This window comes from Ascaphus truei, chromosome 2 (assembly GCF_040206685.1).
Source record: "Ascaphus truei isolate aAscTru1 chromosome 2, aAscTru1.hap1, whole genome shotgun sequence".
Classification (NCBI taxonomy): Eukaryota; Metazoa; Chordata; class Amphibia; order Anura; family Ascaphidae; genus Ascaphus; species Ascaphus truei.
The window spans coordinates 457219643-457242249 of record NC_134484.1 but is presented as its reverse complement, the minus strand read 5'-3'; the positions used below and the strand labels follow the sequence as shown (position 1 = coordinate 457242249).

Sequence of the window (22607 nt, the reverse complement as noted above, 5' to 3'; positions counted from 1 at the left end):
GGGTGTGAGATATCAGTTCCCATCGCTGCAGATGTCTCCCTCCTGCCCAGTAACTGACAACTAGGCAGAGGTCTGGGTGAACAAGCAGCATTATTCAGGGCATCACACAGCATCGTCAGCAGTATCATCTTCTGCATGCGCCCCAGGACTTCTGGACAGTGCTTTGTCTCTCCACTTATCTGCTCCAGGTGGTCTTAGGCTAGCCAGCCCAAGTGAACAAACTTACCCCGCAATGGGGAAGACTCTCAGTTCCCACCATCACATCACCCTCCTTCACCCTAGCCAGGGATCAGGGAGGGACACACTCGCCCTCCTTACTCCAGGAGGATCAGGGGGCAAGCACACATCCTCTCTCTCCAAGGTGGAGAGGAAGACCCCTCACTCCTTGAGGAGCTCAGAGCAACTCCTCATCCACCTCCTCACACCCTAAGGTGCAGAGGCAGACTAACTTTAGCCTACTCCCCTTTAGAAACATCTGGAAGGGGCGGGCGCATGGACTGTACCCACCTACAAGGGGCTGTACACAGGCCATGAGACACCACCTACCTTCCTTCACTTTCTGGGCAAGCAGGAAGGGGAGTCAAGGGCCAACAGATTAACCTGCTAATGCCTGGGTCTTAACAGGACTTACATAGCAGATACACTATGTAGGGAGAAACAGGTACAGTTGGACATACACTGTTACATAAATATAAAACGATATAAGCACTAAGAGTACATGATTTGATAAAAGTATATTTGTTAATACTGTAATCTCTCAGAAAGATTTAAGATTAAGTTTCACTTTAAAAGCAACTCCCAATTGATTGGCTGCTGAAATTGACGTCACGCTGCTGCAGCCGGAGATCACAGATTGAAAAGACTCCCGCGACTGCAGCAGCGTCGACGCCGTACTTTGCAGCCAATGGTAGTTTCAAGACTGAACAGGAATCTGTGACGAATGCGCGCGCACATCGGGTAGCGCGCGGTGTGAGCGGGGCCTAAGTAGCATCTTAGTCAACCACTATGGTGATGGTGTGCTGCCAATCACCAGGCAGGAGCTTAGCCCCGCCCCTTTCTTGCCCAGAGACAAGAGAAATGAGCAGCAAGATTCTAGGACAGTGAGTGACATTGAGTGACATTGAGTGACATTGAGTGACAGTGAGTGACATTGAGTGACAGTGAGTGACAGTGAGTTACAGTGAGTGACAGTGAGTGACAGTTGGAGACAGAGAGAGACTGAGACATGCTGAGAGCAGAGATCCAGCTAGGGAGCTACGCAGTGAGTAGTTAGGTTAAGATCAGGGCCGCAAACAGATTTCCCGCGGCACAGGACTAGAGTTATGACCCCAATACATATAAACCCCCAATACATATAAACCCCCAATACATATATAAAAAAAACAATACTGTACATATAAACACCCAATACATATAAACACCCAATACATATAACCCCCAATACATACAAACCTCAATACATATAACCCCCAATACATATACACTGGCGACACACTTTATTCGAGCTCGGCTAGTCCCACGAATTCGGGTATACCCGGGTGTATTGAGGTTTGTGACTGTTTTCTGCCCGAGTGCATTGAGGTATTTTCCAGGCAGGGATTGAAGCATTTTATTCCCGCTGGCTGCAATACTGCACAGTATATATATATATATACTGCATTACAATTCATGAATTTATGCCATCTGGTAGACACGCGAAGCATTGCAGCCTATTAAATCCTAATCATTATCATTTAACAGATCAGCCGCCCGTCAGCCAGGCATGAACCCAGGCTGGGAAGGCAAACGCAACGGGGCTTGTCAGAGGTGAGGAGCGGCGCATTCCAGGTATCTGCCAGGTACATACTGGGTATTTGCTCGAATAAAGTGTGTCGGTGCAGTAACCCCAATACATGTAAACTCCCAATACATACTGTATAACCCGAAATACATATAACCCGAAATACATATAAACCCCCAATACATATAAACCCCCAATACATATAACCCCCAATACATATAACCCCCAATACATACTGTACAACCCCCAATACATATAAACCCCCAATCTATATAAACCCCCAATATATATAAAACCCCAATACATATAAAAAACACAATACATATAAACCCCCAATATATATAAACCCCCAATATATATATAAACCCCCAATATATATATAAAACCCCAATACATATAAACCCCCAATACATATAAACCCCCAATATATATAAACACCAATACATATAAACCCCCAATACATATAAAAAAAACAATACATATAAACCCCCAATACATATAAACCCCCCAATACATATAAAAAAACAATACATATAAACCCCCAATACATATAAAACCCCAATACATATTAAAAAAACAATACATATAAACCCCAATACATATATTAAAAAAACAATACTGTACATATAAACGCCCAATACATAAAACCCCCAATACATATAAACCCCAATACATATAAACCCCCAATACATATAAACCCCCAATATATATATAAAACCCCAATACATATAACCCCCCAATACATATATTAAAAAAAACAATTCTGTACATATAAACCCCCAATACATATAAACCCCCAATACATATATAAAAAAACAATACATATAAACCCCCAATACATATAAACCCCCAATACATATAAACCCCAATACATATAAACCCCCAATACATATAAACCTCCATACATATAAACCCCCAATACATATATAAAAAAACAATACATATAAACCCCCAATACATATAAACCCCCAATACATATAAAAAAAAACAATACATATAAACCCCCAATACATATAAACCCCCAATAAATATATAAAAAAAACAATACATATAAACCCCCAATACATATAAAAAAAACAATACATATAAACCCCCAATACATATAAACCCCCAATACATATATTAAAAAAACAATACTGTACATACTGTATAAACCCCAAATACATATAAACCCCCAATACATATAAACCCCCAATACATATAAACCCCCAATACATATAAACCCCCAATACATATAAACCCCCAATACATATGTAGCCAGGTCTCCCTTTTCACCGCTGACCCCCCTCCTTTTCCAGCATACAGCCGCCGCGCACGAGGGAGTGAGGGGACAGGTGCGCAAGTAGCGCGTTACCGTGGAGTGCTGCCCGGTTACCAGGGACGCGAGCGGGCTGGTTGCCGGGGACACGATCGGGCCCTTGCTAAGGTCGCGGTCGCGTTGCTGCGGTCCCGGCGGCTCGGTGAGCAGAGTGCCGCCATTACAGGGGTGTTGCGCATGCGCGAGGGCATCGGAGCGCTTGGAGGACCACAGATAGGTCGCGCATGCGCGGAAGGAACCCCAGAGTCAGGGAGAAGTCTCGCGAGGGTAGGGGTAGTACAGGAGAGGTTGCGGCGGCCATTAGGGATTCGCGCAGGCACAGGGAAGGCGCGCACGCAGCCCCAATGTAAGTGCAGCCTCCACGGGACTACAACTCCCATGAGGCTTAGGGCCAAGCACACCAGGTGCATCAGTGTGGCCAATGAGGGCCAAGGATCTGCAGAGGCAAGTGGATACAATTCGCGGGCTTGGACCACGTTAGGCAGTCAGAGCCAGGAGCAGCCCAGGGAAGGAGGTAGGGTACAGGAGTCAGGGACTCCCTGTACTAGGCCAGCACCCCCAGGGCCCGAGATAGCTCTGAGTTACCCCATTAGAGTGAGTGTTGCCAGGGACAGCCCTAGGTTAGGGACCCTGTCACTCAGGTTTGTCAGTTGGAGTCAGGGAGCTGTGAGGGAAGGAAGGGTGCGGGGAGCGAGCGCAGCACCCACATAGGTACCCACACCCCAGGTAGGCCCCAACTCCCCACTCAGGAGTCCTGTTACCTGCAGGTGCACCACCATACACTATCATGTAATGGGGACCGGTTAGACCACACGGGCCAATGTAAGATTGGGTGGGTCAGACAGGAGGGAAGACCCTTTACATTTGGAGCCGCTGCTGAGATATCTGTCAACAGGACAGGCTGTCGCTAGGCACACTAGGAAACAGGGAGAGTGTCTGCTGCCACTTTGTGCTGCATGGGACGGAGCCAGGGGTAGTCGGGGAGCTGCTGACCGCACAGACGACCTGGGATCCTGCAAGGGGTTAGTGGGTCTGGAGAGGGGGGCTATTGCTGTTCTAGTCGCCTTGAGGTAGCGCTGGTGGGGGACGCCCGAAGGGATAAACTGGTAACTTAGGGCAGGAATTCTGGAAGGGTCCGCGCTAGGCTAGCCAACAGTAGGTAGACGCCCAAAGTACTGCATGGAAGAGCCAGAGTACTCTAGTCTTCATTCCAGACCACTTACCAAGAGGAGCAGAGACTGGGAGGAAGGAGATACAGTAGACACAGAGAGAGTGAGCCTAGCCTGAGGTAGTGCAAACACGAGTCAGATCTACGTTAGGTACACAAGGTGGTGCACAAGGCATTTTTATTGTATCAATGTGGTAGCTGCCCCGCAGAGCGGAGCTCCATGTACAAAAATCCAGTATTCAGTGGCCGAGAGAGAACCGCAAGAATGGAGGATCTGCAAGGTGCAGAAGGTCCAGAATGGCGGATGAAGGCTGAGGAAGAGAACGCACCTGTCCTGTGCGAGTATGAAGAACAAGCTACAGAAGAGACTTTTGTGAGCCTGTTATGGAATGGCGTGAAAGCTGTGGCTGCGCCGTGTTTGTCCTGCTTAGGCCCTTGGGGTAGTAACCCGGAGGACAGCGAGGACGACAGTATTGTTAGGTGGAAGGAACGCAATGGACTTGCTTATCATTCGATATACAAACAACCAAACGCTACCTCAAATGTGAATCAAAGAGACAGTACAAACCAAGATGGCGGTTCCCGCGTTCCCGGGACACCGCGTGGGCCAGTTGCAGAAAGTCTTGCAACTTTGCAGCTTGCTGATAGTTGGCCAGAAGTGGCGCCAATGGGAAAGCCCCACCCTGTTGGGGAGTGTGGCGCGAAAGCTGGAGCCGCGCCCTCATGGACTATGACTCACTCCGCCCCTGTGCTGGGTCAGCCTACAAATCTACGAGACCTCCCTCAAGTTTCTACCAGGGGGAGTGGTTTGCAGTTCCACCGGATGCGGATGGAGAAGGCAGGAGGAGGAATTGCCAAACCAACCCCTGCACTTCAGTTGCGAAGAGCCAGTGAGCAGTACAGACCCTTAAGGAGAGTACCTCCACTGGTGAATATGGCTGGTGTCTCTGAGCAAGTCGAACAAAGTCCGTTGATGACTACGCACTCCTACTCGGCTCCAGGAGGCTTCCGGATCCTCCGGGTAGAGGGTGTAGAGACTGTGGCGTGTCTCTGCCTGCAGTGCAGACTGCCGGGTGGAGCCGTGGGCACTGCGGCCCGATGCCCTCATTGTGGACTGCAGTATCTGTGGCCCATGCCGACTTTTGTGCCGGTGCAAGCTGTGAAAGCCAAGGAAGATGTCCCTATGTTGGCAGCGGAGCTTCTGGGTGCATTATGGCGAGAAACCACGGGTCCAGAAGAACAGGGACCAGGGCCGGTTCTCAAGAAAGAAAAACACAGTCATCGACGGGGTGACAAGAGAGGGGCACACCGGCGATCACCTAACGGGATGCCCCGACCGAATGCGAAGCTAGAGTCCTCGGACGAGGAGTGCGCAAGGCTGTCTGATGTGCTGGATTTGATGCCAGAATACCATACCAGCGGTACGCCTAGGCGAGCAGCCATACCTTGTGGTGTGGAGACACGGAGTCGAGTGTCGCCAGTACCGCGACAACCCGAGCAGCGGAGTCCCACGGGCGTGGTGACTAGCGGTTCGGACGGTGGTCGATCCACCCCGACACTACGAAGTAGTAAGCCAAAGCCGTGTTTATCGCAGGCTCCGGGGGTGGTGATCAAGGAAGAGCGGAGCCAGGCCGAGGCGGGATCGCGCAGGAGCAGGGCGTTGCCGGATGTCCTTGTGGAGGAAGAGGTCCCGATTGGGGACCCAACCCAAGATGGCGGCGAGGCACGTGCGTGCACGGAGAATGTTCCTGATGACCAGAGCGGGGTCGAGTGGGAGATGATCGCGCCTCTGCGGTCAAGCAGCGGAAGCCGGTCGCCTACTGCAAGGAGGAATGGGCGATCGATCCGGAGAGTAAAGAGTCCCAGTACTGGCGAAGAGGAGAGACTTTGTAGCGGAGCTGAGCCAGGTATTGTAGAGGAGCAAGTCGTAGCCCTGCCCATACCTACTGTCCGGCCCTATCCCCAACCCCCGTCCACTCCCAAAGTTAGCCCCAAGGCCTTAGATAAAGTCCCTGCCCCAGTCGTTTTCACGTTTGGGTCATCTTCTAGTCTAGGGATGTCAGGGGATTCCCGGGTCACTTCCGAGGAACGGACTGGAAGCCTGGACTGGGGAACGTCCGATGATGGATCGGTGGAAGGGAGGATTTCACGACAAGTGTCGGTGTTGAGTGACTGTCGTAGCGCTATGAGTGTCACTATTGGGAACAAATCGCGGGACAGGGGGCTTGCAGTACCATCTGAGGGTACCTCGGGGGTATCTTCTGGGGGGCCCGAAGAAGAGGAATCCTTAGAGTCCGTGCAAGATGAGCTCAGGGAAACTAGATGGTGGGAGCCTCTGTATGAGGGATATGTAGTGTGGCTTGATCGGACCCGATTCATTCTGGAAAGAGATGGGGTGGTGGATCACTGGTGAGCTACAGGTGAATTTGATGATGTGGCTTATCTAAGGGAGTTGCAGACGAGGTGGGTAAGATTAGGCGAGGCTTAATCACACCTAAGGGTCCCGATGGGTTAGAGGATCCAGTGGATGCAGACGAGCCCGTCATGGGTGTTGCCGGGGAGGGCGGGCCATGCTAAATTGACCCGGTCCTGCCGTGCCGAGCGAGCTATTGCGGCTAAATATAAGAGGTCTCATGGGCTTGAGTACCCATACGTCCCAGAACCCCTTATGCGGGAGATCGAGGAGCATAGGGATAGGTGGCTCCGGGCCGACATTGAATACTACATTGTTAATAAAGGGGGTGCCATTACGGGTGTTCAAGCTGAGCAGAGGGTTTCTCAGTTGATGAGGGTGTGGACTATCGGGCACAGCGTGTACATGCACAAGGTGATGTACCGTAATGAGCGAGGTCTGCCCCGGGAGTATAGTGTCACAGTGACCGATGCAGCAGGAAGGAAGGTGAAAAAGCCTGAGCCTCGACACTATTACTAAGTTGCCTCAATAGAGAGTCTGTGGTTAGTCTAGCGCTCCCTGCTGGTCAGTGAGCGTCCTATCGTGACATTATTATGTGAACTCAATGATGTTTTGCAATTCTAAATGTTGTGTTCTTTTGCAGTATTTCCTGGCGCAAGGTACACCAAATTTAGGTCCCAGCCGGGACGGTGGGGATTCACCAGGGGGAGTATGTAGCCATGCATAATAATGGACTGCAGACATCTTCCCTGTTGGCAGTAAACCCTGGTAAGTACAGGAATGCCAGCAGTAGTTATGGAGGTTTTCCCTCACACCCTGGTGAGGTGCCCTATGTATGGATGGGAGTGGCTACATGCTCTGAGTCCCTGGTTAGTGACATCAGAGATGTGCCTGCCCCCTGAGGTATATAAGGCACAACACTGTCAAGTTAGTGGTTGTTGCTAAAGTGTTCGGCTCCTGTGAAAGGGATTGCAGGATAGCTTTGTGACCACTAGTGCTGTAACTAGTGGCACTAGTTTCCAGATCAAGCCTGTCAAGGCCACACTATGTCCAGGGACCTGGCACAGGGGTGATCTCCCTACGGGGAGAGGGGGATCCCACTTCAATTGGGAGGGCGTACCTGGCAAAGGGACAGCACGGAGAAATGTGCGGCTAGAGCTGACAGCTGCATGGGGCAGTCTACTTCATCGAGTACATCAATAAAGATGCCCTGTTCAAAGATACCCCCACTCTGTGAGTGTGAGATTACTCTGCAGTGGCAGTCACCACCGAGAAGGAGTTCCTCACCAGGACCATCTCCCTGCGGAAGCATAGATCCTGATGAGGTGGAGGCGCTGCACATGATATAGGTAGGACTCGCACCCACTACCTCAGCTACCTGTTCCTGATGACATCCCCTAATACCATCGTGCGGGAGACTCAGGAGTCCTGTTACCTGCAGGTGCACCACCATACACTATCATGTAATGGGGACCGGTTAGACCACACGGGCCAATGTGAGATTGGGTGGGTCAGACAGGAGGGAAGACCCGTTACACATATAAACCCCCAATACATATAAACCTCCATACATATAAACCCCCATACATATAAACCCCCAATACATATAAACCCCCAATACATATAAACCCCCCAATACATTTAAACCCCCAATACATATAAACCCCCAATACATATAAACCCCCAATACATATAAACCTCAATACATATAAACCTCCATACATACTGTATAACCCCCAATACATATAAAAAAAACAATACATATAAACCCCCAATACATATAAACTCCCAATACATATGTAGCCAGGTCTCCCTTTTCACCGCTGACCCCCATCCTTTTCCAGCATACAGCCGCCGCGCACGAGGGAGTGAGGGGACAGGTGCGCGAGTAGCGCGTTACCGTGGAGTGCTGCCCGGTTACCAGGGACGCGAGCGGGCTGGTTGTCGGGGACACGATTGGGCCGTTGCTAAGGTCGCGGTCGCGTTGCTGCGGTCCCGGCGGCTCGGTGAGCAGAGTGCCGCCATTACAGGGGTGTTGCGCATGCGCGAGGGCACCGGAGCGCTTGGAGGACCACAGATAGGTCGCGCATGCGCGGAAGGAACCCCAGAGTCAGGGAGAAGTCTCGCGAGGGTAGGGGCAGTACAGGAGAGTTTGCGGCGGCCATTAGGGATTCGCGCAGGCACAGGGAAGGCGCGCACGCGGCCCCAATACAAGTGCAGCCTCCACGGGACTACAACTCCCATGAGGCTTAGGGCCAAGCACACCAGGTGCATCAGTGTGGCCAATGAGGGCCAAGGATCTGCAGAGGCAAGTGAATACAATTCGCGGGCTTGGACCACGTTAGGCAGTCAGAGCCAGGAGCAGCCCAGGGAAGGAGGTAGGGTACAGGAGTCAGGGACTCCCTGTACTAGGCCAGCACCCCCAGGGCCCGAGATAGCTCTGAGTTACCCCATTAGAGTGAGTGTTGCCAGGGACAGCCCTAGGTTAGGGACCCTGTCACTCAGGTTTGTCAGTTGGAGTCAGGGAGCTGTGAGGGAAGGAAGGGTGCGGGGAGCGAGTGCAGCTCCTGCACCCACATAGGTACCCACACCCCAGGTAGGCCCCAACTCCCCACTAGGTTAGTGGGTAAGTGCTGAGGGAGGCCCAAGATAGGGACGCTGCCCTTACTGCGACAGTGTGCTGTCTTGTCAGGATCACGGCTGACAGTGCTGTGAGGCCTGACAAGAAGGCATAGGGTTAGCGTGCAGCTAAGTCGCTGTACACACCCAGTAGATTACAACGCGTTACGGCTAGTGCTGAGAGCGCTAGGATTAGTTATTCAGGACTGCGAAGGTTAGTTGCAGGGGTAGAGTAGAACCGGGAAGAGTAAGGAGAAAGGAGTAGGTTATTAACCCCTTAGGTCCCAGATAGGTTCTCACCCTCCAGTTTGTAGTGCGACAGGGACAGGCCCTATGTTAGGGATCCTGCCACAGTAGGGTAGATCAGATAGGGACACAGCGGACGCTGCGGTTCCTGCTAAGAGGTTCGGATCCAAGTTGGGGTCCTCAGAGACTGTTTCTAGGTTGGGATCGCCCCTGGCGGTTCGCGTGCAAAGAGTCCGGTTGGGGATCAGATGACATCATCCTACGACTGATCCTTTGTGAAGTTGTGGCTGATCCGAGCACCGGAGTGCTCGGCAGGTACTATACAGTCATAAGTGCACCAACGGGCCCTTAGTGTAATAGTGACTGCACAGTCACCCATTGCCTCTCTCTGCAAGAGTGCGGGACATTGGGTGGGGTTCTTTGGACACTGGGTGGGATCACCTGGTGTTGGGGAAGCGTCCTGCGGGACGTCGCAGTATGTGTCTCCTCGAGAGAGGGACACCTGTTCTGATATTTTTGCATGGTCTTGTGTTATATGCTGCTCCCAGTAAATGGTATTAGTTAATATATATATCACTGTGTGTGAGTATTGATTATTTGTATGTGTTCTGCGAGGAACCACTCCCCCTATGGTGGGAGCCATCGCAGGTGGAGGCGCTGAATTGAGTAAGTGGTTACCCTTAGTATATATTGCCCCAGGTTCCCCGTGGCGGAAGCTCAGCCCTCCTGTGAGCCAACAGGTAACGCACCACACCTATGGTAACACCGTATGTTTCTCCGCACCCACAGTATAATCTGCGATTGGGGGGGGGGGGGGGGGGGAAACCCGTTACACATATAAACCCCCAATACATATAAAAAAAAAACAATACATATAAACCCCCAATACATATAAAAAAACAATACATATAAACCCCCAATACATATAAAACCCCAATACATATTAAAAAAACAATACATATAAACCCCCAATACATATAAAAAAAAAACAATACATATAAACCTCCAATACATATAAAAAAAACAATACATATAAACCCCCAATACATATAAACCCCCAATACATATAAACCCCCAATACATATAAACCCCCAATACATATTAAAAAAACAATACATATAAACCCCCAATACATATAAACCCCCAATACATATAAACCCCCAATACATATAAAAAAAACAGTACATATAAACCCCCAATACATATAAAAAAAAACCAATACATATAAACCCCCAATACATATAAACCCCCAATACATATATAAAAAAAATACATATAAACCCCCAATACATATAAACCCCCAATACATATAAACCCCCAATACATATAAAAAAAAACAATACATATAAACCCCCAATACATATAAAAAAAACAATACTGTACATATAAACCCTCAATACATATAAACCCCCAATACATATAAAAAAAACAATACATATAAACCCCCAATACATATAAACCCCCAATACATATAAAAAAAACCAATACATATAAACCCCAATACATATAAAAAAACAATACATATAAACCCCCAATACATATATAAAAAAACAATACATATAAAACCCCAATACATATAAACCCCCAATACATATAAACCCCCAATACATATAAAAAAACCCAATACATATAAACCCCCAATACATATAAAAAAACCAATACATATAAACCCTCAATACATATAAACCCCCAATACATATAAACCCCCAATACATATAAACCCCCAATACATATAAACCCCCAATACATATAAACCCCCAATACATATAAACCCCCAATACATATAAAAAAAAACAATACATATAAACCATCAATACATATATAAAAAAACAATACATATAAACCCCCAATACATATAAACCCCCAATACATATAAACCCCCAATACATATAAAAAAAACCCAATACATATAAACCCCCAATACATATAAACCCCCAATACATATAAACCCCCAATACATATAAACACCCAATACATATAAAAAACCAATACATATAAAAAACCAATACATATGAACCCCCAATACATATAAACCCCCAATACATATAAAAAAAAACCAATACATATAAACCCCCAATACATATAAACCCCCAATACATATAAACCCCCAATACATATGTAACGGGTATTCCACCCCACCCAATCTCATATATAGTGTGGGTGAGTAGAACATGTAGTGTTACCAGTGTGGTGCGTATACCTGCAGGCTCACAGGAGGTCTGAGCCTCCGCTAATGAGAGCCTGGGGTGAATCCTCTGGAACGTTTCTTGGTTCAGCGCCTCCACCTATGTAGGATTCTATGGAAATGTAGAATGACCCTACATAGGAACGCAATCAGAAACCACACACACAGTGATTATAATAACTAAGGGCTTTACTATGAACATAGAGAATATCATAATCATTTACATAACCTCATAACCTGTGTCCCTCTCACGGGGAGACACTACCCGTGACGTCTCGCAGGACGTTTTCCCACCACTAGGTGATCCCACCCAGTGTCCAGTGAAACCCCCACACCCACTGTCCCGTACTCCTACGGAGATAGTCAATGGGTGACTGCGCAGTCACTAAAACCTCTAGGCCTGTTGGTGCACTTATATATTAATACCTTCCGAGCACTCCGATGCTCGGGACCGCAACTTTCTTCTAAAAGGGTCAGACGTCCGTCTGATCCTTTCCAGGTACTTCTGCCGTGGACCCCAACGAGGGTCCCACCGCTCCACGGGAACTCAACCGTCTCTCGGTAACACCACCGTCGCACGGGAACAGCAACCGCTGCTATCCCTTCCTATCATTAACTACTCCTAGAGTGACAGTAACCCTAACCTAGGGCCTGTCCTTGATGAACCGCAACCTGGGATGGCTTGGGGAAAACTCCTAGGGCCTGCGGGGTAATAACCTGCCCCACTCTCCTAGCTACCCAAGTCCCTAATCCTCCCTATAACTAGCTACTCGCTACTCCTAACACTAACACGCCTGCAGCTGACACACAGCTCTCACCGTCCGCCTGCAGACACTCACACACGCTGCACACACACTGCACTCATTACATGCAGCGTCAACATGTAACACTCATACACCGCAGCCTGGAACCCGCAGCACTCACACTGCTCGCACGCTGTGCCTATTTGCCAGTGCGCACAGCACTACCCGCTGTGGCACTGCCAAACCTGCACCTTACATACACTAAGGGTGACCTCCCTATCTAGGGCCGTCCCTTATCAGTTACCCACTAACCTGGTGGGGAGTTGGGGCCTACCTGGAGGGTGTGGGTACCTATCAGGATGCAGGAGCTGCACTCACTCCCCGCATCCTTCCTTCCCCTTCAGCTCCGCTGCTCCAACTGACGTGACTCATGCAAAGCCCGGGAAATGTATCTCTTTTCCCGGGCTGAGCTTCCTCCAGCCCTATTGGCCACTATCAGGCACCTGGTGCCTGTCTCCCTATGCCTCCTGGGAATTGTAGTTCCCAGGGGGCTGCTACACCATTGGGGCCGCGTGCGCGCTTCTCCTGCGCCTGCGCGAACTACCAATGGCTGCCTCTCTGTTTCCTGCTCTGTCTCTGCCCTCGCGCGACTCTTCCCTGCCTCTCGCAGCCTTCCTGCGCATGCGCGAGATGACTGGGCCGCCGGGGACTCACTGTGCATGCGCGACTTGAAGCGCAATGGCGGCGCCCTGCTCTGCGGCCGCCGGGACCTTAGAGACGCGATCGCGGCCTTAGCAACGGCCCGATCGCGTCCCCGGCAACCGGCCGCAGGCAGGAGAAGCCGCGCTGCTCCCTGCTCCAGCCCCCACCCTTGGAAGCAGCCGTCGGGGTTTTCAGTACCCGCGATCGAGCTGCGCCAGGGAAGGGGGGTCTCCAGGGAGAAAAAGGTGACCTGGCTACACATATAAACCCCCAATACATATAAACCCCCAATACATATAAACCCCCAATACATATAAACCCCCAATACATATAAACCCCCAATACATATAAACCCCCAATACATATAAACCCTTACCTTTGGTGTCAGGTCTCTGGTCGGCCCACTGGCTGCGGGGGCCCGGCAGCAGGACAAAGCAGTTGGGCCGACCTCTCGTGGCCACCGGGCCCCGGCTATCCCCAAGCTGCAGGCCTCCTCACTCTGTCCCACGCCAGCGTGCCGGAAGCGTAGCCAAGCTCACGTCTGGTGCGCGCCGACGTCTGAGGCCCGGCACGCGCCAACGTCTGAGGGCCCGGCGTGGGAGTTAGTGAGGAGGGAAGACCGCAGCCTAGTCAGGGTAGCAGTAATAAGAGATATAGAGATAGTATACCCGGTAACGTGGTCAGGGTAGCAGTAACAAGAGATATAGAGATAGTATACGTGGTAACGTGGTCAGGGTAGCAGTAACAAGAGATATAGAGATAATATACCTGGTAACGTGGTCAGGGTAGCAGTAACAAGAGATATAGAGATAATATACCTGGTAACGTGGTCAGGGTAGCAGTAACAAGAGATATAGAGATAATATACCTGGTAACGTGGTCAGGGTAGCAGTAACAAGAGATATAGAGATAGTATACCTGGTAACGTGGTCAGGGTAGCAGTAACAAGAGATATAGAGATAGTATACCTGGTAACGTGGTCAGGGTAGCAGTAACAAGAGATATAGAGATAGTATACCTGGTAACGTGGTCAGGGTAGCAGTAACAAGAGATATAGAGATAATATACCTGGTAACGTGGTCAGGGTAGCAGTAACAAGAGATATAGAGATAGTATACCTGGTAACGTGGTCAGGGTAGCAGTAACAAGAGATATAGAGATAGTATACCTGGTAACGTGGTCAGGGTAGCAGTAACAAGAGATATAGAGATAGTATACCTGGTAACGTGGTCAGGGTAGCAGTAACAAGAGATATAGAGATAGTATACCTGGTAACGTGGTCAGGGTAGCAGTAACAAGAGATATAGAGATAGTATACCTGGTAACGTGGTCAGGGTAGCAGTAACAAGAGATATAGAGATAGTATACCTGGTAACGTGGTCAGGGTAGCAGTAACAAGAGATATAGAGATAGTATACCTGGTAACGTGGTCAGGGTAGCAGTAATAAGAGATATAGAGATAGTATACCTGGTAACGTGGTCAGGGTAGCAGTAATAAGAGATATAGAGATAGTATACCTGGTAACGTGGTCAGGGTAGCAGTAATAAGAGATATAGGGGGTCATGCACTAAGCTCCGTTAAGTCACTTTTAGAGCGCAAAGTGCTCTTAGAACGTGATGTTGCGCTGAACCCGATGCACTAAGCAACGCAAACATGCACTTTGCGCTCTAAAACTTACTTTTTTCAGGAATTTTATCTAAGTCCAACTTTGCTCGTTCATAACTCCTGGCTGGATAGTGGGTGAGGGTGGTTAGGCCTCACGGGGTGGGGGGTTAGTGGGGGAGGGTATGTAGGCCTCCCGAGTGGTGGGTGAGGGTGGGTTAACCCCTTAATGACTGTAGCGGTTAATAACCGCAATGGTGATTAAGGGGTTAGGGGGCATTACATTGGATGTTTTAATTCTTGTGCATGTTTTGCAGCACCGGAGGGACATGGGCAGGATGAAGATGAGGATGAAGATGGCCTTCATCGTGGGTGCCTGTAAAAGGTAAGTGTAATATATATTGACTGTATTTATTGTAATTTATATGTATTTAAAATGGCAAATGCATTATTATCCATATGTGGATAATAGTTTTTTTTGCCCATTACTGTATAGTATGTGTTAGGGGCGGGGGGGCTGTGTGTTGTATATTGCTATGTTTATTGGGGGCAATTGTCCCCAATAAACATGCTAATGTGCCTTAACCCCTTCATTGCCTTAGCGGCTATCCGCTATGGTAATGAATCTGCATTAATGTACATTGTAATAATAGTGTGCGGGTGCAGGTGGTCTCCTGAGCTGAACCGCATTGATTTCTGCCTCAGGGACCCCCTGCTTCCCGAGTTACAGGCCCCGGTTTGGGGCATCGGTGCCAGTGTCGCCGCCATCTTTATAGAGCCCTCGTCGCATCTTGGTCGCTATAAAGATGGCGGCGACACTGGCACCCGATGCCCCATACCGGGGCCTGTAACTCGGGAAGCAGGGGGTCTCTGAGGCAGAAATCAATGCGGTTCAGCTCAGGGGACCCCCTGCTCCCGCACACTATTATTAAAATGTACATTAATGCAGCTTCATTACCATAGCGGATAGCCGCTAAGGTAAGGAATTATTGTTTATTGTTATGTGTGTTTCAGGCCCCGTTATGGGGTGCCGGTATCCCCTGCAGAATTTAAATGTCCCGGTCACGTGATGCGGGAGCTTTAAAGTGCAGGGGATACCGGCACCCCATAACGGGGCCTCTATCTCACAGAGGAGTGCTACTGAGCATGCTACTGAACACTTATATGCTTATATACAGTGTTCGACATATCACCAAAAAATCTACTCGCCACCTAGTCCCGCCCCCAACTCCGCCCCTAGTCCCACCCCCAACTCCGCCCCTAGTCCCGCCCCCAACCCCGCTTTAAAATAAAATATATAAATAAAATACATTTAATAAATTCCTAGTCAGAACAACATTCGTTTTTGACATAAATGTATTTATTGTATTACATTATACTACAATTAGTCGTGTGTGTGTGTGTGTCAATGTCGGATCTAGAAATAAAAGCCAGATGTGAATGACTAGTTTCCTGAACCCCTTAACCAGTGTCTGGACGTCGGCGCTTCACAGAGAGAGACAGACAGACAGACACACACACACACACACACATAGAGCGGCACACCCACACACACACACAGAGGGAAAGAGAGACACACAGAGAAAGAGAGACACACAGAGAAAGCGAGAGAATGAGAGACACACACACTGAGAGAATGAGAGACAAAGAGAGAGTGCGACAGAGAGAGCGAAGAAGAGTGCGACAGAGAGGGAGAGGGTGACAGAGAGAGGGAGAGGGTGACAGAGAGAGGGAGAGGGTGACAGAGAGAGGGCGACACAGGGAGAGGGTGACACAGGGAGAGGGCGACACAGGGAGAGGGTCACACAGGGAGAGGGTCACACAGGGAGAGGGTGACACGGAGAGGGAGAGGGAGGGTGACACAGGGAGCGGGACAGGGTGACACAGGGAGAGGGTGAGAGGATGACACAGGGAGAGGGAGAGGGTGACACAGGGAGAGAGGGAGAGGGTGACACAGGGAGAGGGAGGGTGACACAGGGAGAGGGAGAGGGTGGGTGACACAGGGAGAGGGAGAGGGAGAGGGTGGGTGACACAGGGAGAGGGAGGGTGACACAGGGAGAGGGGGAGGGTGACAGGGAGAGGGGGAGGGTGACACAGGGAGAGGGAGAGGGTGACACAGGGACAGGGAGAGGGTGACACAGGGAGATGGAGAGGGTGACACAGGGAGATGGAGAGGGTGACACAGGGAGAGGGAGAGAGAGGGTGACACAGGGAGAGGGAGACACAGGGAGAGGGAGAGGGTGACACAGGGAGAGGGAGAGGGTGACACAGGGAGAGAGGGAGAGGGTGACACAGGGAGAGGGAGGGTGACACAGGGAGAGGGAGGGTGACACAGGGAGAGGGAGGGTGACACAGGGAGAGGGTGACACAGGGAGAGGGAGAGGGGTGGGTGACACAGGGAGAGGGTGACACAGGGAGAGGGTGAGAGGGAGAGGGTGACACAGGGAGAGAGGGAGAGGGTGACACAGGGAGAGGGAGGGTGACACAGGGAGAGGGAGGGTAACACGGAGAGGGTGACACAGGGAGAGGGTGACACAGGGAGAGGGAGAGGGTGGGTGACACAGGGAGGGAGGGTGACACAGGGAGAGGGAGGGTGACACAGGGAGAGGGTGACACAGGGAGAGGGAGAGGGTGGGTGACACAGGGAGAGGGAGGGTGACAGGGAGAGGGGGAGGGTGACAGCGAGACGGGGAGGGTGACACAGGGACAGGGTGACACAGTGAGAGGGAGAGGGTGACACAGGGAGAGGAAGAGGGTGGGTGACACAGGGAGAGGGTGGGTGACAGGGAGAGGGGGAGGGTGAAACAGGGACAGGGAGAGGGTGACACAGGGACAGGGAGAGGGTGACACAGGGAGAGGGTGACACAGGGAGAGAGAGGGAGAGGGTGACACAGGGAGAGAGAGGGAGAGGGTGACACAGGGAGAGGGAGCGAGGGAGAGGGTGACACAGGGAGAGGGAGAGGGTGACACAGGGAGAGGGTGACACAGGGAGAGGGTGACACAGGGAGAGGGTGACACAGGGAGAGGGAGAGGGTGACACAGGGAGAGGGTGACACAGGGAGAGGGTGACACAGGGAGAGGGAGGGTGACACAGGGAGAAGGAGGGTGACACAGGGAGAGGGTGACACACACAGGGAGAGGGTGACACAGGGAGAGAGTGACACGGAGAGGGAGAGGGTGGGTGACACAGGGAGAGGGAAGGTGACACAGGGAGAGGGAGGGTGACACAGGGAGAGGGTGACACAGGGAGAGGGAGAGGGTGGGTGACACAGGGAGAGGGAGGGTGACACAGGGAGAGGGAGGGTGACAGGGAGAGGGGGAGGGTGACAGCGAGACGGGGAGGGTGACACAGGGACAGGGTGACACAGTGAGAGGGAGAGGGTGACACAGGGAGAGGGTGGGTGACACAGGGAGAGGGTGACACAGGGAGAGGGAGGGTGACAGGGAGAGGGGGAGGGTGAAACAGGGAGAGGGTGACACAGTGAGAGGGAGAGGGTGACACAGGGAGAGGGAGAGGGTGACACAGGGAGAGGGAGAGGGTGACACAGGGAGAGGGAGGGTGACACAGGGAGAGGGAGGGTGACACAGGGAGAGGGTGACACACACAGGGAGAGGGTGACCACACACAGGGAGAGGGTGACACACACAGGGAGAGGGTGACACACACAGGGAGAGGGTGACACACACAGGGAGAGGGCCAAAATGTTAAACTAAAAGATCATTTTATTTAATAGATATCTATACATATATATTTAGGCACTGTACCGTGTATAAGTTTCATTGGATGTGCACTGAGCTCTGTCTGTGTTTCATGTTTTGTCTCTGGTTTTAAATATCCCTGTTCCTGCACAGGTGGCTCAATACAGTCCCTGCTTCAGCACAGGTGGCTCAATCAGAGGTTCAGTCTTCGACTGAGCCTCTGATTGCGCCACCTGTGCTGAAGCCGGGATATCCTGAAAACCCGGCCTGTTGGGTGGGGGCGTGAGGACTGGAGTTGAGCCCCCCTGCCGTGCCGTAGAGTTTACTTTCTATGTGTCAGGTCTGACAAGACCCTGTGCGCGCCTATGTTTGTAAGCCCTGCTATGTATCACCGGCTGTTCTGACAGGCAGCTTCCAAACCAGCCCATCTCTGCAATACTGATCTCCAGCCTACCACACAGCAGCCTCATCTAAACTTACTTCAGTGAGTTTCCGAGTCCTGGGACAGATGGATACCTCTCTCCTGCCTGTGACCTGCTTCATTCCTGCTGGACACTAAAGTTCCCAAGGCTTTCATCTCTTCTGGGCTTGTGAACTCTGCACAGGCTCCGACTGTACACTGCATTTCAAGGTCAGTGATAGCTCGAGTTAATGCCACTGAAACTCTGGAACCACATGAAATGATGCATTGTTTGCATTTCCATTTGCATTGTAAAGCACGACTAATTTGAATAGGGAGATTGGCTCTGCGATGCGTCGGCAGGCAAATCTACAGTTCCTGAGCTCTTGGAAATACTAAAATGCTTAACACTTGTAGTACAAATCTTTATAAAGGCTGAGGGTTGGAGAAGGGACGGTGGCTAATGTAAAGGTTTCATGTCGGATATCATAGAATAAATGCTACACTTCAAAATCATTTAAAAGATCATTTAAACGTCACGAAGCAGGTACGTCAATGCAAAATAGGGCTTAGCATGCAGGCAACTGCAATACAGTTACACACCTATCTTTCCGCTGCAAGATTTCTAACACTGCAAATGTTGTAATCTTCATATGTGTATTACATCAATGTCAATATATACATACACATATATACATACACATGCATGCCTATGCATCTATATATATATATATACACACACACACACACACACATCTATGTCAATATATATACACACACATGCATGCCTATGCATCTATACACACACACACACACACACACACACACACACACACACACACACACACACACACACACACACACACACGCCTATACATCTATGTCAATATATATATGTATATATATGTGTGTGTATCTGTAAATATGTGTGTATATAAAAGTATATATGTATATATACACATGCATGCCTAGAAATCTATGTAACACATTACATACATGTATATTTGAGACCGTATGGGTCTCTATCTGTGTGCATACAGCATGCACTATGTACTGTAGTAACGACACCTTGTACTGTCACATAGCACTGCAGCTGAGGAGACTGACAGCAAAGCTATAATTGGAAAGAGATGCAGCTGAATAAGCTTTTTCCCACCAGCATAACTAGCATTGCATTCTTGTACCAGTAACTTGATTCACTAACCTTATCTCCACACACCCTCTCGGATCCAGCACTGCAATGTCCTTCAGACACACAGAAACATAGAAATAGATGTCAGATAAGGGCGCTGAAGCCCACCTAGTATGCACATATGCTCCAACATCATAGACTCTACCAGAATCAAGGACATTTTTCTGAAGCTTCCTATCCCTGTACAGTTCCCCTTCTGCCTTTCCCAAGTATTTTTTAAATCATGAACTGTACTTGCGGGTACCACTGCTGCTGGAAGCTTGTCCCGGGCATCTACTACTCTTTCAGCAACTCACGCTATGAATCCCTAAGGAGAAATCAGGTAGCCAGTCACTGCCACAAGGGCTAGCCAAGAGTAGCTTTGCACAATTGCCACATCTTATGTTGCTTGCCTGGGAATATTTGGGATCAGCGGAAAAATGTTTGCTGAAGGTTGTCCTAGTGCAAGGGGCTGTCCCTACTAGCACTGAGGGGCAGGACAGATCCACGGGGAAACTGTTCCTTCCTCTTCTCCTGTGTGGTCCTCTCACCAGGAGGCAGCTGGGGGTCCATTATTAAAATGAAGTCAAAGGTGGAGAAAGCAGCTCATTGACAAGCAGTCTGCATTTTAATGTCTGCTTAGAGGAGCAATCCATGCTTTAAAAAAATATATATTATTATTATTTTTAAGATAGTTTGGAAGCAGGGGGTCTTCGGAGCGGAACCCCATTTATTTCAGCTCTGGGGACCCCCTGCTTCCCGAGATACAGACCTCCGAAGAGGGTGGCGGTATCTCGGCAAAACGTTAAAGCTACCGCGTCACGTGGGCCAATAGGAATCGGAACCTGATGATGTCACAGCTTCCTATTGGCCGGCAGGGCGCGGGAGCTTTGAAACTCCGCCATTACGTGAACCCTGCTAGTCGAGCGGAGCAGCTATGGGCACCCCCTACGGAGGTAAGAATCCCCGGTTCAATCCTGTTAAAAATAAAAGAACATTGCCCCCTTGGATCGGCTCTTTAAAACAATTACAAATCAGAAAAGTGATAACCCAGCACTGCTGACCTGTATCTGGTGACCGGGATATCATTTATAACATTAAAAAGTGCTGCAAATGTAAAAGACTTGAAACATTATTACTACTATACTGTAATGTTCCTAATATATGTCAAATACCTTGTGAATAATATGCTCATTATCGCCCTCGATGCCTCTGTGTTCCTCCTATGCAAATAACCTCTGATGAGCCTCAGCAGAGAGCCGAGCTGGTCTGTGCTTTCATTTACAATTAGAATATTAAATCAAGGGAGCTCTTTACTAAAGTCTGTCAAACCAGCCGGGCAAAGAAATCCCAGGGAACGGTGATTTGTTTTGAATGAATCTGTTGCTGTTTTTCGACCCCCCTCTTTTCAGCCCTAATTCATTTCCTGCATTGCGGGCAAACGTGAACAGAAAGGGGAGCGTTTCCCTTGGTGGGTTACAAAGGAACTCCATGGTGTTAGATTGTAAATATGTATAATAGTCTGAATTTGCCCATATCAGGCTACATCAGCTGCAGTCTTTTGTTTTAAAGTACTGTAGTAGTTCCTCCTTCCTACTTGTATTTTTATGCCCCCCATTTTTATATGATTAAAACGGGGGGTCACCCTGAATCAAACGCCACTGTTTTCAGCTCCGGGGCCCCCCACGGCTCCAGAAATACTTACCAATGAAGTTATCGGGTTGAAACTTACCAAGGAGAAACAAAATGGCTGCTGAATCTCGGGTCAATGAGAAGCCGTAACATCAACGGTTGTGGCTTCCTATTGGATGGTCATTTAAATCCCATTTTAAAACACAGTAGTATTACTGGTAACGTCCCTAGGGAGTATCTTGGGAATGGGGGGGTCCCTGGATTTGAAGAGTCCGGTTTGTCTCTGGGGAACCCCTCAGATCCAATCCTGTAAAAGAAATGGAGGTCAATTGGGGGTGGATTCCTTTTTTTAAATGGGGCTGTTGTAGGATGGATTGCTTTTTCCCAGAAGTCTGTAGACAGAGGGGGAACTTCATGTGACAATGTTTTTCTTCTTCTAGTTCAGGGGCAGGCAACCCCAGTCCTCAAGGCCCACCAGCAAGTCAGGGTTTCAGGATAGCCCTGCTTCAGCACAGGTGGCCCAATCAGTGGCTCAGTTTTTGAACCCGCCCTGCCCTGCCCTGTTGGTGATCCTTGAGGACCACCGGAGTTGCCCACCCGTGTTCCAGTGCGATCTCCAATTCTGTGCCAATATTTTCCCGCTGAATAGGAATAGTTTCCATCTATCAATAAATTGCCAAACTTTGCTGATCTTCTGAAAGATCAAAGCCTCTATAACCCCATTTGCATCTGGTACCAAACAAGGAAAACATAACGTCCCCTCCCCCGCTGGAGTCCTCTTCTGAAGTGAATAAGAGGGCATTTCTGTATATGCCGAAGTAGCCGCTCGGGCTGTTTCTGGACGAAAAGTCCCCAATGACTTCTATGGGGATTTTCGGCTGGAAATAGCCCTAATGGCCCCATTGACATATATAGAATAAAGCCCCGA

General features: G+C 49.7%; 1 protein-coding gene and 1 long non-coding RNA gene across 6 annotated transcripts in view; one reads left to right on the top strand and one right to left on the bottom strand.

Moving 5' to 3' along the window:
* Positions 1–22607, bottom strand: part of LOC142487910 (uncharacterized) — an 82814-nt gene that overhangs the window by 56467 nt on the left and 3740 nt on the right. For all 4 annotated transcript variants that reach the window (XR_012799344.1, XR_012799347.1, XR_012799345.1 and 1 more), the window contains exons 2-4: positions 21780–21986; positions 20081–20121; positions 18957–19141 (exon numbers count right to left, since the gene is read on the bottom strand). This is a non-coding gene — a long non-coding RNA (uncharacterized LOC142487910). The remainder of the gene's footprint in view (positions 1–18956; positions 19142–20080; positions 20122–21779; positions 21987–22607) is intronic.
* The window catches only part of HHATL (hedgehog acyltransferase like), a 60531-nt gene continuing 56797 nt past the window's right edge, over positions 18874–22607 (top strand). Inside the window, exon 1 of one of the 2 annotated variants that reach the window (XM_075588002.1) lies at positions 18874–19107. The gene's annotated coding sequence lies outside the window, so the exon portion shown is untranslated. The remainder of the gene's footprint in view (positions 19108–22607) is intronic. The other variant, XM_075588001.1, reaches the window with a different exon arrangement.